The 13,910-nt window shown below is 39.1% G+C and overlaps 1 protein-coding gene across 17 annotated transcripts in view; it reads left to right on the forward strand.

Annotated features, from left to right (window-relative positions):
* LOC107500100 overlaps nt 1-13,910 on the forward strand; it is a 523,620-nt gene that overhangs the window by 312,488 nt on the left and 197,222 nt on the right. For 16 of the 17 annotated variants that reach the window (XR_004952069.1, XR_004952067.1, XR_004952071.1 and 13 more), the window contains exon 3: nt 12,800-12,897. The gene's annotated coding sequence lies outside the window, so the exon portion shown is untranslated. Of the gene's footprint in view, nt 1-1,628; nt 1,967-12,799; nt 12,898-13,910 lie in introns of those variants that run through there. The other variant, XR_004952066.1, reaches the window with a different exon arrangement.

Here is a 13,910-nt window from a genome sequence, read left to right on the forward strand (position 1 = left end):
AACTCACTTAACATTTCAGGGCCTCACCTTTGTATTCTGTGAAATGACAGAATTTGCCGAAATCAATTCTAAATCCCCCTCTAGTCATAACATTATAGGAATCTAAGTGAAGTGAAAAATGGTACAATCTAGGGAGGAGCTTCCTGGAATGATATGGAACTTCTCTATAAGATATGATTATAATACTTCTGAAACACATAAATTACAGCAAATGATACAGGAGTCAGAGCCCCGAGGTATCAAACTTCCAAGCTATGAGATAATAACTTTATTTTTATGCTGTTACCAAAACACCCTTTTCAAAAATGACAAGAATGTTTTCAACCATAGGTATTGAGGAGTGACATAACAAAACATTGGCCATCATAGGCTATATCAGTGTTTCTTACACCATGCTATAGAATGATGGGCCATCAGAGAGAGGAACCGAGGCACAGACTTGCTGAGATGGGTGTTTGGTGGTAAAATATCACTTAAAAATATCTACTTGGAGTGATTGAAAAATAATAAAGCTGCTTGCCGTGTGGCTAGTGGAATCCATCTTATTTTTTTATTTTCTCATTCCTCATACACACACACACACACACACACACACACACACAGAAACCCACTGAGGTTGACATGAACTAGACAAATAGACAAACAGAAAATTTGCCCCTCATGATTGGGGCCACAGAGTGTAAGTTTTCATTGCAACATAGAATTCCTATGACAGAGGGGTTCCCGTATTGCCCAGTGCAGGCACCAGCAAGATTGCATTGTGTGTGTGCCTTCAGCCTTCAGGTTTGAGGAAATAAAGCAGTTTAGGGAGGCAATGTCAAGAAACCTCTCGTTTCTGCAAAGCCATCTTAATCATGCCTGCCTCTTTTCTTTGGGTTGATTTACATAGCAGTGTGACATTTCATCATTAAGGAAGCAGGTCCCAATCTTCTGTGTCTTTTTCTTGGCTTGTCTGGCAAGCAATTCTCTTTTGCAAGCTATGAAATCCTTAAGGAGGACTTCCTGGCAAGGGAAAAATCCTCAGTCATCCAACAGTCTCTCACTTTTCTATTTTAAATCTTGGCCATGCACATATGGTTGGGCATGTGTGTCTAAAAATTTCTTCCACATTGACTAACTTGAGCTATTTAATAGATTGTGCTGGCCGTGGGCCTCTACAGCAAATCCTGCGATGCTCATCTCCCTCCCTTGGGAGGCAGGAGCCCGCCTCGTGCATTTGCCTTTGTGCTTTCCTTGTAATCTCCCTCTCTGGCCCTGTTAGAGCATGAAAGTTAAAACCCGCTTCTTTGCTCATTGTCTTGCAATTAACATAGTCTCTGTTCTCCTACTTCCAGCAGAAAAGAGATCTCCAAATATCTTGGTTAATGTCCCAGCAAATGCACTTTCCTTAGGGCTTTGTTAGGGACATTCTAACCCATTTCTAAGGACAGAAGAGCCTGAGGACACATCTACCCTATGCTCTTTAAGGCCTGATGGTGTGTGTGTGTGTGTGTGTGTGTGTGTGTGTGTGTGTGTGTGTGAGACAGACAGACAGACAGACAGAGAGAGACAGACAGAGACAGAGACAGAGAGACAGAGACAGAGAGGCAGAGAGAGATAGAGAGACAGAGACAAAGAGAGAATTTAATGTGTCTCAACCTTAACTTTCGTCTAAAACTTGGAACCTCTTATCTCCGACAGTCCCAAGCACAGACCTGGGTCCTATTAGGTCCTCAGATATAATGGTTGAAGTGAATTTGAAAACAAAGCTGGGTTCTGGCAACTTTGCTCCTTTTTCCAGGTGGTAAAGAATGGGGCCAAAGGGACAGAAGAGAATGGTGGACGTATGCACCCAGAGCTGATCCCCAGATGTGCCTCCTTCGTGCATGCAGCCCAAACCCGCATGCTTTTCTCAGCAATTTAGCAACTTCGAGAAGCTGGCAAAATAATACCCTGTGATTCAAAAGAATGACTACCCTGCCAGAAGGTGAATGGCTTTGTCTTCTCAGAGGAGACTATTCGTAAGAAGACAAAGAGCAATAATTACAATAACAACAACAACAACAAAATAATAATAATAGCATGGGGGATAAGCTGTAGATTAATACTGAGTGGTTTAGAAGCCTGCGGACTTCCCCTCACCCCCAACTCCTCCAGGAATTACATATGTATTGTCATATTCTGTGCCTGGACTGTTTGGCAGTGCTTTAAAGCTTGGTGCTGCTGCAGGAGCAGTGATATTATCCTCCTGCTGGGGTGGCCCCAGAAATTTCATTTTTTGTTGAATGTTAAATATGTCCCCTGAAGTTTATCACAAACAGCATGAAGAAATAAAACTGCACGTGGCTGGTATTTGGTAGATCTTCCTCCCTACCAAAATGACAAGCCCTTAAGTAAAAAAAGTCTGAAGGGTTGTGATAGATGAGAGTAGTGGGCTTACCTTCTTGGAGGGGTGCCTTGGCGGCACACATGGTTTCAAACTTTATATAAAAATAATGCTGCTGCAGTAAAAGGGAAGAACATGTTGTCATTTTCGGACTTCAGACAAAGGCAAGAGTAAACATGCATTAAAATGAAACCTCTATTTTTAAGTTACCTTTCTCTTTCTAGAAATTGCATCAGAAGAAAATGACACATAATACTGCATATCTTTTAAGGATGTAGCAACCTCCCAGGGTAATCCACAAAATCGTTACTTTCCCAACTGCTAGTCAGATGTATAATGTCTTAAGGCACCACCAACATTTCATTGTGATTCTAAGAACTCAACTTTGTTTGAAATTGCCAATTCAGACGTCATAATGTATTTAACGGCTCTTGCTTTTGTTGGGATTTCTGGGATGAAGATATTTAAAAGTAGTTGGGCCCCCTTTTCTTTCTTATCTCATTACGTTTCCCCACCCTTCGGGAAGCTTTTTCTTTATTTTGCATCACTCATTTTGCTTCTAGTTTGGTAATTTTCTAAAGTCAGGTACGCCACTTATGGGTGTCAACACCGAGAGACTCAGAATACAGGGCATCACAGAAATGGAGCACACACGTTTGCTGATCACCCTTTGAAAGTTTAAGAGCAATTGCAGAAAGGACTTGGGGAACTGCTGCCCAGGGCATTTTTTCTGAGGCTCTTCTCTTACTCTGTAACTGAGAGGAAGGATCGCAGGGTAGTGAGTCTCACAATTCCTCCCCATGCTGTTTGTGCCTGCTCCTTCTGAAAGAGCAGAAATGAACACTACTACAGAATCACTGAGAGGTGTTTCAGATCCTGCCGAGTGAACACTACTAAATCCTTGCATGGCCCTCGCTCTGTACCAGGCCCTATTGTGAGGTGCTTTATATCTGTTACCTCTTTATGCCTTGTGACAGGCTATGAGGCAGGCATCATCATTCTATTTTGCCAGTCAGGAAACTGAGGCCCAGAGTGGCTATGTAACTTGGCAGGTCACAGAGCAGTCAGGCTATCTGGCATCAGAGGCCAAACTCATAACTGCTCTCTGCCAATCGCATTTCATCAGTGGAAGAAGCTTGTAATTTAAATGTTAAATGCCAAAATGTACTGTCGTTTGACTACCAAGACCACGGGCCATCTTTCCAGGAGTAGTGCTTGTGACTTAATTTTTATTTTTCCTTGTTCGTGTTATTCCCTTCTGCTCACTTCTCAAGACCACCTTGGGGCCAATATTTTTATATTTTTAATACTTGCTTGGAAGTATGAAAACAACAGTCCCTATGCCCAGAAAAGTTCTGTAAACATACCCACATTGGAATCAAATGCATGATCTTATTTCATTAGTACCTCCTATTCCTTTATGTAGTCATCCAGCTCAGGTGATTGGAAAGAATCTGAAATCAGCCTGACACTCTCTCTCTACTGTATATAAATTCAGCCATATACCATATATAGTGTACCAGGGGATATAAAGCTACAATACTGTGTTGCTAATTTGGGACTTTTATTTTGTGGAAATTGTTTTACAAACATTAGAGAAAGTGACTAATATTCACTCTTCTAATAAATATTTATTGATTCTAACTGTGCATACAGAACTGTGCTAGATAAAGCAGGGAATAAGATGATACATAAATAAGAGTCCCTTCCTTTGGGGGAATCATAGACTAATGGGGAGAGATGATGGAGAATGAAAGCTCACATAACAAAAAAAATTGAAAGTCATGAGAAAGTAAATATAACAAATTAGTACACCTGAATAGCTTAAACACACATTTCTCTGAATTTGAAAGGAAGGGAAAGAAAGACAAAAAGACTAACTAACATTTATGATGAAACTATGCTATTCCAGATGCTTTCTTAATGTGCTTTGGATGACATTATCACAATAGCCTTATAAGGCAGATGTGATTAGTTCCTTATTTTACAGACAGAGAAGGAACTGATCCAAAAGAATGTCTGCCCTACCAGAGGTGAACAGTTTCTCTTCCCCACGACTCTCACTGTGGTTCACCTAAGTATCTGGTGTTAGATTTAGATTTTCGAAGCCAGGTCTTAGGCTAGAGTGGTCAGGGAAGGCTTCTTGGAGGAGGTAGATGTGAGCCAATCAAGACAGAGAGTATATGGGCAGGGAGAAGTCAAGATGCTTGCTGGCAGGAATCAGCATGCATAATGTGATGGAGAGAAGACTGTACACACCTTGAGCCAGAGAAGATTTAATAGTAGTAGAACACTCATTCAGGGGAAGAATTGGAGATACTGTTAGGAGACATGAAGCTAGGTTTGCATCAGTATGAACTAATTATGGTAGAGAGAACCACAGTGCGTGCACGTGCCCACGTGTGCATACACACACACACACAATCACCAATCTTTCAATCATGTTGCTACATTTAATCTGGAGTGTAACACCAATAATATTTTCACTCTATGTGTGATTTATTAATTTTTTTATATCCAGATATATGGATTACATAAGGAAATTATCTCTTTTTCTCCCTGTTATCATTTATTGAATTCCTCTTTGGTGTAAATAAGCTGTGTCAACCTCGATGTTTGCCTTACCCTCTTACTGTCCAGGTCATCACTTGCTTTACCTGAATAGGTAAGAGAATCTCTGTGGATCCAAATGTTACATTCTGCTGGGGTTTCCAAGGGACTAGAAATGGAGAGTAGCAACTGCACAGTGTTCTCTCTGGGACATGCATAACTCTCTGCCTGACTATAATGTCACATTCTAAAATATTCAGGTTGCTTTTGTTGTTCTTTCCATAAAAAATTAATGATCATGAAAGTATTATCATATTTACTTTAAAACAACTATTTTCTACATTTTAATTAAAAGTTGTAATTCACCATCCTCTGACCAAGTTATCTTAAATCTTCATCTTATTGGTAATGGGTATTGGGCTGGAATCAGAAATACAAGCGTTACTTAATGCAAACAGCAAAATCTCGGCATTTCTAGAGATATGGTTCTGTTCATTTCATGTGCTGCACTAACTCTGCCTTTTTAATTAGAAGTATCATCCTGCTTATGCAAGAATCCTGGGAAAGAGGCATTGTCTTATTCATTATGTATTCCACGAGAATCGCAAGTGGACAAAACCAGGCATAATACGATGAGTGTTGTGTTATTAAAGCACTTTAATAAGGTTACTCCCTCAGTAGACTGAGCTCCTCAAATACCCATTTCTTTTTCAAGAAGTGAGCTGCATGGAGCAGGGTGCTGGATGCCGCTCTGGGTATGCATGAGACCCCCTTTTTATATGTATTTTACAGATTTCTATGGGTATACACCCAGGACTAGTTCCTCTTCCTTTTTAGTCCCCTGTCCTACCTTAGGGAGTGATGTCCTAGAAAGTCTTGGAATTTCTATTTTAGTTCCATGATATAAAGAGAAAATAGTTTAAAATAATGATGTATGGAGAAAAGGTCTATAAACAAATATTCTCATTACATTTGAGGGATTTCTATGTGCACTGTCCTGCTATATTTACCCCTCTGTTCTCAGCTCCCACCAACTAAAAAACATATTGGTTAAGGATTCAATCTGTAATGGTTTTCATAAAAAATAAAATCTTAAATGATACTAAAAATGTCTTTTAAGAAAGAAAATCGAAATAGTGAAGAAGGGTGGGAGGCAGGAGAGAAGGAGAGAAGAAAGGGAGGGAGGATGAAAGGCAGAGACTAGGTGGGGGGAGAAAGGAGGGAAAAAAGGAAGGTTTTTTTTTAAGGGGGCTCAGCCAATTGCAGCAGAGCAAAGACTTATCTATATGCATTACTTTGATTTCAAATTATTTTTAGCACGGCTTTTATTGTACTCATTGTTACATGCATAAATCTTTAAAGTAATACGTTTTGTAAGAAATGGTCATAAAAATTTACAGCCAGTAACTTTTCCCCTGTCCCTTACAATGATATTCTACTAAAAACCATTAAATGGTTCTCATTAATGCCCTTTAAATGATTGTGTAATGACCCACAATCGCTTGTAAGTGAACAACCATTAAAGAATTACCAGTTCTTAGCATGCTTTTAAGTACAGCTTAAATACATGGGAGGTAACATATAATATATTAGAAAAAGTATTAAATTTGAAATAGTAAAAACACAATCATCACAAAAGAATGAGTAGGTGTGCAACTCTACCCTGCAATGACCACGATTCCCACTGAAACACATTATTACAGTAGATTTTACAGCATTTGTTCTTTTCCCGTATTGAATCTTTTCCTTTTTTCTGGGATTAATAATAATAATAATAATAAAACCCTTCCACAACAGGAATGAAAGTGCATATGAAAGCAAATGGGGAAAATAATTAAAGCCATGTATAACAGACAGCAAACTATCTGAACAAAAAGTGAACAATCTGTCCCCCAGATATTTCTACAGGAGGGCAACAATGCTTTTTTTTTCCTAACCATACAGATACTTGATATGAGATAGTCTAAGCACTTGGATGATTGCATTTTTTACACTTCAAAGTATTCTGCATCATGAGAATACGGTCAAAGATAGTACAAAATAGTAACTCTAACTGACGATGTGAGGTCAGATTAATCCCCTGCTATTCCGGGCATGTTGTGTAGCAAGCTTACCCACCCTTGTAGACTTGGACAGTTGATTTACCCTAAACAACAAATGTCAAGTAAAGAGTTTGGTGACATTTGTTTTTGAAGTTCTTTCACTCCAGACAGACCTCGTTTGTACTCAAGTGCTGTTTATGGCATAGTGGCAATAGCACCAGGGCCACGGGAATCTTATCACCAGATAGAGCAAGGCTCAGGGTGAGTGCAATGCCAGGGACAAGAGAAAATCAAATTAATTAATTTATTTATTTATCAGAGGGAGGAGAGAGGCGAGGGTGGGAACAATTTGGGGCCAGAAGACACAGCTATATACTTTTGTGTCATTTAGAAATTCAAGGTCAACATTGAATTTCCCCAACTGCCATCTTCTTGGACTCCTCAGACTTGTGACATGCTGTTTTCTGCTTTCCAACAAGCTCTGCTTATCCCCACATGGGTAACTAGTTGCTTTCTTCTGGTGCAGTGAGCTAGGGTCAGGGAGGCGATTCCTAATTCTATGAATGGTGAAATTAGACTTACAAAGGTGATCAGACTTGTTTCTCTATATCATGAAAGTCTTAGCTTAGCTTTCACTTCCTCTGAGCCCCTTCCCTAGACACACACAGTTGTTCCCATAATATGGCCCCATAATATCTGGGAGGGCAAGAACCATGTCCATCCTTTTCACACCCAGATTCCGCATCCCTAACACAGTGTCCGACAATGCTGGGCTCTTAAATAAATATCAGGTTATTAAACTTACTCAGAAAGGTTGCAAGATAAGTTCTGTTGGTCAACTAAACCTGATTATTCTAAATAGACCATTATTCAAAAACAAAACAAAGTTGGACATTTACAGATTGCCATCAGAAAGTAGAAATCTAAGCCTGTCAAGACTCAAATAAATCACAGGCATTCTCAAGTCTCTGCTTTCTGTATCTCCTCGTCCACATTGGTCCCATTCAGTCTCCACCCTCTTCCAAGCAACTATGTTTTCTATTTATTATTCTTATAACTCTTTCTTGCCTCAAAGCCCCATTCCCTCTAAAAGCACTCCCAGTTTACCCCAGTCCATGGGTACCTTTGCACATTGAAACTTTATCATATTATGAAAAAGGAATTGTCAGCAGTTCTGAGTGTTGATGGGTTTGTGGGCAGCACCTGCTGAACCCTCCAATTGTGAAAGTGATGGGAGAGAGTGGAGTAGAGGAAGAAGGCTTAGGTTAACTTGGAGACTGACCTAGTAAAAAAACGTTTCCCTTAACTGATGTATAAAGTAAACCAAGCACAGAAACCAAGATGAAAACAGAGCACAAAAACAAGTTCTTTATACTCCCAGTATTTTCTTAGCTCCCTATTAGCTGGTAATCCCTCTTAAAGTCAGGGACCTTTCTCATCTATGATTGTGAGGACATATCCAACTCTGAGCCTCTTCCTGGTATGTCTGGCAGTAGCTGCCACACTGTGTGTTATTTAAGAAGCTCTGTTTGGCTCATTGCTCTTCAGAGGAGAGGAACATATGGCCTTGACTGTTAAAAATATTCATGAGTCATGTTGCCCAGTACTGAAGTACAGCCACCTCAAGGGCAATTTTCCAACAGCTCATATTGGTTTACAGCATGGAATGAAGACCAGATGAAGTTCCAGGAGGTATTTAGAGGAGACAGAATGCAGTGACGCAAGTTAGAATTTGGTCAGTATGCCGAGTTGCATGTCCCTTCTGGAAAGAGGCATGGAGTGTTGGTAGAATATCAAAGTGAAGGACCCCACTCTCTGGTTCCATTTACAGCCCCAGGATTCTGGTAAAACTTTCCGTAGAAGGAACTGGAATAGATGTGAGAGTGAGGGTTACTACATTTGTTGATTTCCCAGAGACTTTCCTCTTCTTTCCATGACCACTAAAAACTCACCTTGCCTCATGGCATTTCTTTGGTCCAGAATGCACATGCTTTAACCCTCATGCTCATAGCAGAAGATTCTTCCAGGGATAAATGTTCATGATTAAGAAAAAAAAAAAGTTATTGCTTTTAGGGAACTTATCACAAAGTTTAGATTGTGGATTTTGTTATCGTTTTGGTGGTTGTTTTTATTTTTAACATTTCCGAAAGTTTTTGAGGAAATGGTCCTGAGTGTGTTTGGCTTCCTGGGGACATTTTATGTGATTTGTCAAACACTAGTATTCAAGAAGCACAGTTAAAACAACAGGGGCTGGGGGATAAAATGGCTTAGCTCTCAGATGGTCCAAGAGTAGACAGGTGGGACGTCTATAATAGTTTCATGATTGAGAATACAATGTACTATTTGCCCTTTATCTTTCTTTCTATTGTAAATTAATCATTAGAAGGCTCTATTTGAAGCATTTTTTTTTTCTCACTGTGTATCCTGTTTAAACCTGCTCCATGTGGGCAACTGCACCTGACTATAATTTGGGGAACACAAATTGCAGTGGTTCAGCACTTTGTGATTCTGCTAATAAGTTAATGTCATTCCCATCTCCTGGCACAATTCAATTCAGAAGGGCTGCAATGTATCATTAATGTATTAACAATTGTTGTGTTTTTAGACTGAGTACCTGGAATTAGTTGGGAGCCTTACGATCCAAAACAGACTGGCAGTGCTTTTCTAAGCATCTGCATTATCAGAACAGCCCAAGTACTTCAAAGGTCTGTGCAGGATGCTCAAAATAGGCACTTTGCCAAACAGAAATTGAAACACATATACGTACTACACTATTTGCCTTACAGAAATTAATTTTCAGCCTGCAGCACCTAGGATTATTTAATATTTATCTTTAGCGGCAAGAAGAATCTATTATTTTATGAGTTGGTTTTGTTATTTTACCTGAATGTCTCAGTCAGTCTTTCCACTAGGAGACACTGTGGTCTCCTCTATGCCCTGCCTATAACCCTCTTTTTAAATTATTATAATTTTTTAAGTATTTGGAAACAATGGAAAATTTATTTTTTATCACTCCACTTCCACGGTGGGTTCCCGGGAAGAAATGATCAGGTCCTTTTAGCGATCTGAGAAAATTTAAAATTCCAGGATCAGTTGAATGGACTTGGTGGTAGTAATAGGTGTTGAAGAAACATTTTTGGATTGCAAGTAGGGAAAATGAGTTCTAGAGCCTCTCTCAACCTTTACCTTTTCCAGAGCCTCTCCCTATCATCTGTTTCTAATTAGTTTAGAGTCAGTAGTCCCTACAGAGCTCTTTCCTCTAGCGATTTGTCATTCTGAAATGCCACCAAGGTCCTACAGTTCCTCCTTCTGTTCAAAAATTCCAAAGGGTTGTATGTTGATTGTTTGCTCCCCTGAAATGAAAGCACCAAGAAAGGAATATGTCACTGTGTCGAATAACAAAATGACTGATAGAGTATCAGGGGGACTTGAGTGTATAAAAAACTACAATATTGCAAAGTACCTTGTAGATGGGAACTGTTAAATATCAATGGAGCATTGCTGTGTCTGCACCGTCAGCACTTTCCTGTGACCACAGTGAGAGGGATGCTAAAATGTCATTTCATGGACCACATTATGTGCTGCTTACGATGAATATTCTGGCCATGGTTTATTACATTTTTGATAAATTGTAACTTCTTGGACCCAAATTTGGTTAGCTTATCTCTAGTGCCATTTAAATATCTTAAAAGACTGAATTTGCCCCAAAGATTTAATCATCATTCAGCAGCGGTCTGTAACCATGTGGTACTAATTTAAATTACTGTAGCAATGGACAAGTCTCTATCCAGAAATTAATAAATGCAATTTATAAGGAATGTTAAGTAACAACTAACAATTTAATGCTTTGTGAGTTTCAGCCAAACTGATTAAATAATTAAAACAGATTTCTAGGGATAGGGGAAGAGATTTTACCATAAAAGAGATAAACAGTTTGGGAATTGTATGCATTCTTTCAGACATTTAAGATAATTAAATCCAAAACCTATGTTAAAATAACACTAAAGGTCTGGTTTAAATCAGTACTGGGAATTGCTAAGTTAAGAGTTGAACACCATCCTCGATGTCTGCCCCATTGTTTTAAATAAGGCATTTGGGGACTCTCGGAGCACTAGGTCAGTTTACAAAGCATGCTATTGGTGGAACAATATTGGTCTCAAGCACAAATAAATGTATGCAATGGAACTTCCTTCTTATCATGATGTTTTTAGGTTTTTATTAAGCTAACTGGATGTTTAGAATCTTCTCAGAGCTTTGTACAAACTTAAAATTTTCTTGTATATGGTTTTCAAATTCTTATCTGTTAAAAAGATAAAGAAATTTAGAGATTAAGGCTGTTTTGATTTAATGTGCAGTAAGTGTAATATGTACATTTATGGGCTTAAAATATTTCATTTTTGCAACAAATTGTTGAGTGGTTGTATATGTACAGGATAGGTATGTTTGTGAAACAAAGACTAATAAGGCATGGAGTCACTCTGTTTTCTGAAGAATAATAATTTTGTAGGCAGCTAAAGCAGATGGGTAGTCCCCTTGATAGAAATGACCATGGATCACAATAGAATGTATTCCTTTTAAGGATAATTTTTAATGGTTTGCACAAATGCCTCAAAAGGTGGTTATCAATCATCCTTTACGTTGTATCTGCAGCCCACCAACCCCAGTGGAGAATGACTGACTATTTAACCACTTAGGTCAGGGCCTCCTACCTTAACTGTGCAAACTCTGGATGATGGTATCTACAGGATAGAGTGGAAATGTGAAGTTGTTTGAAAATACCTTTTTTGAAGTGTACCTGGTTAGTGAATGCTATCTGGTTGAATTTTTGCTGAAGTGGTCAGCTGTTTTGGGGTTAGGTAGATGCAAATTCCATGTTCTACTACCAAATAGGTTTGGAATTCATTTTCTTCCAAATTGAATGTGTCGTACTTTCCTCAAAATGTACTTTTCCTCATATCATGACCAACTTATCCTGGTTTTCCTAGGGCTGAGAGGTTCTTCAGGATGCATATTTTTAACTGCAAAAACTAGGAAAGTCCTAGGCAAACCTGGATGAGTTGATCATCCTACCTTTTAACGTCTCCTCTTTTCTTCTCTATCTTGATTATCACAGTGAACTTTTCTATTTCTTTTTCCATACCCAAATTTTCATTGAGTCTCATCAAGTATTTTATTCCTCCCTCTTCTCCAGACTCTCTGTTACTGCCTCAGCTCAAGCAATATCATGCTTTTGTGTGAACTATTGAAGCCACCACTAGCTGAACACCCCACTTCTAGACTTGCTTTCACCTCAATCTTCCTACAACTCAGTCTCCAGTAATATTTTAAAATGCTTATTCTCTTTGTTAAGCTCTCAGTGTTACTTATTACACAAAATCCCAATTTATATACAAGGGAATGGAGTGGGAATAAGGCCCTCCATCAGCTGGTTCCTGCCAAAATCTCCAAGGTCACTTTCATCCATACTCCTTCAAGTCTATTCTCTAGCCATTTTGATCCACTTGGAGTTTCATGGGGACAGAATACTAATTCACACTTGTACCCCTTTGACTTTCCTATTATTGGAATGCCCTTCCCAGCCCCCTTTTTAATCTGGAAGGCAACTAATTATTTTTGAAGACCCAGTTCAGACATCACATTCCTTTATGAAATTCTTCCTGCCTCCAAATAAAACTGACTACTGCTAATTCTGTGCTAGACTGTACTGTGTAGACCCATAACATACCTAAAAACACATGCTTGTAGTTATTTATTTGCTTGTTAGTCTTCTGTTCTAGATCATGTTCTCTTTTAGTGAACGGAAACTGATTTATTAATGTTTATTTCCATATTTTGTTATCAGGTCTGACACAAAACAGACACTGAAATATTGGTGGAGTGAATGAAGAACCTTTCTTCCTGCATGATGGGAACTGTACTGAGACAGCAGAGCAATATGTGGTGAGTCTCCAAGTGCTTGGATAACACCTTTCTCATATCACCTGGCTGAACCTTGAAGTAGTGATTTACTCATTTGTCATTTGATTATTGTATCATCCATTTGCTAATAGAGTAACTTCCAAAGGCAAATTTTATGTCCACATATCAGAGAGGTGCCACTTTATGACACTTTTTTCTTATGTTGTATTAGCTTTGATTCAAACCTAGCAAATGCCGTTGACTGCCCAGCCAACATTAATCTCCCTGCCCTGCCCCATTCCTTTATTCTTCCAAACAGAACCCTGTTTATTTCAGGGTCACTTCTCTTCTGCAGAATCATGTACTTCTGAAAATGTTGTGTCTGTCCCCAATGGGACGGCTCCTGATTAGTCTAAAGCAATTAGAATGGCCCTATTCCACAAAGCCACCTGAGGATGCCTTGAAGTTCTGGCTTGTAACACAATCCTGGCCAATGAGATTTAAGACAAATCTGTTGGGGATCTTTTGGAAAAGTTCCCTCTCACAGCAAAGGTACTGAGGAAGAAATGGTCTCATTATCTGGATGTCATTCTGTCTATATGTGACACCTGAAACTACTGTGGCCATGTTGTGACATTGAGGGAGGCCAGCCTTTCACTGAAGCCAACACTGAGACCAGCATAGCAGAAAAAGAGAAGGAACGTAGTTCTTGATGTCATTATGGAGTCTCTGATCCTGCCCAGCTAGAGCCCTCAGCTTCCTTCTTCTGTGCTTATAATTATGTTACATGCAGCTGAAAGTCTCGTAACTGTCACAGACAAGTTTAGCCTTATAATCTAAGAGGGATAGGGCATTTTGTTCAATACATACTATATAGTACATCAAAGGTAAGGATAAAAATGCTTAGAGTATATGAAGAATAAAGGCAGAAACCAAAATGACTACCTGAGAAGATTCAAATTCTACCATTTGTCCAATACCTATGTGAATGAATCAATCAGCCAATGAAGATTCTTTTGGAAGAATTGTACTAAGTGCTTACAAGGAACACAAAC

The sequence above is a fragment of the Rousettus aegyptiacus genome, unplaced genomic scaffold (genome assembly GCF_014176215.1).
Source record: "Rousettus aegyptiacus isolate mRouAeg1 unplaced genomic scaffold, mRouAeg1.p scaffold_m13_p_7, whole genome shotgun sequence".
In the NCBI taxonomy this organism is placed as follows: Eukaryota; Metazoa; Chordata; class Mammalia; order Chiroptera; family Pteropodidae; genus Rousettus; species Rousettus aegyptiacus.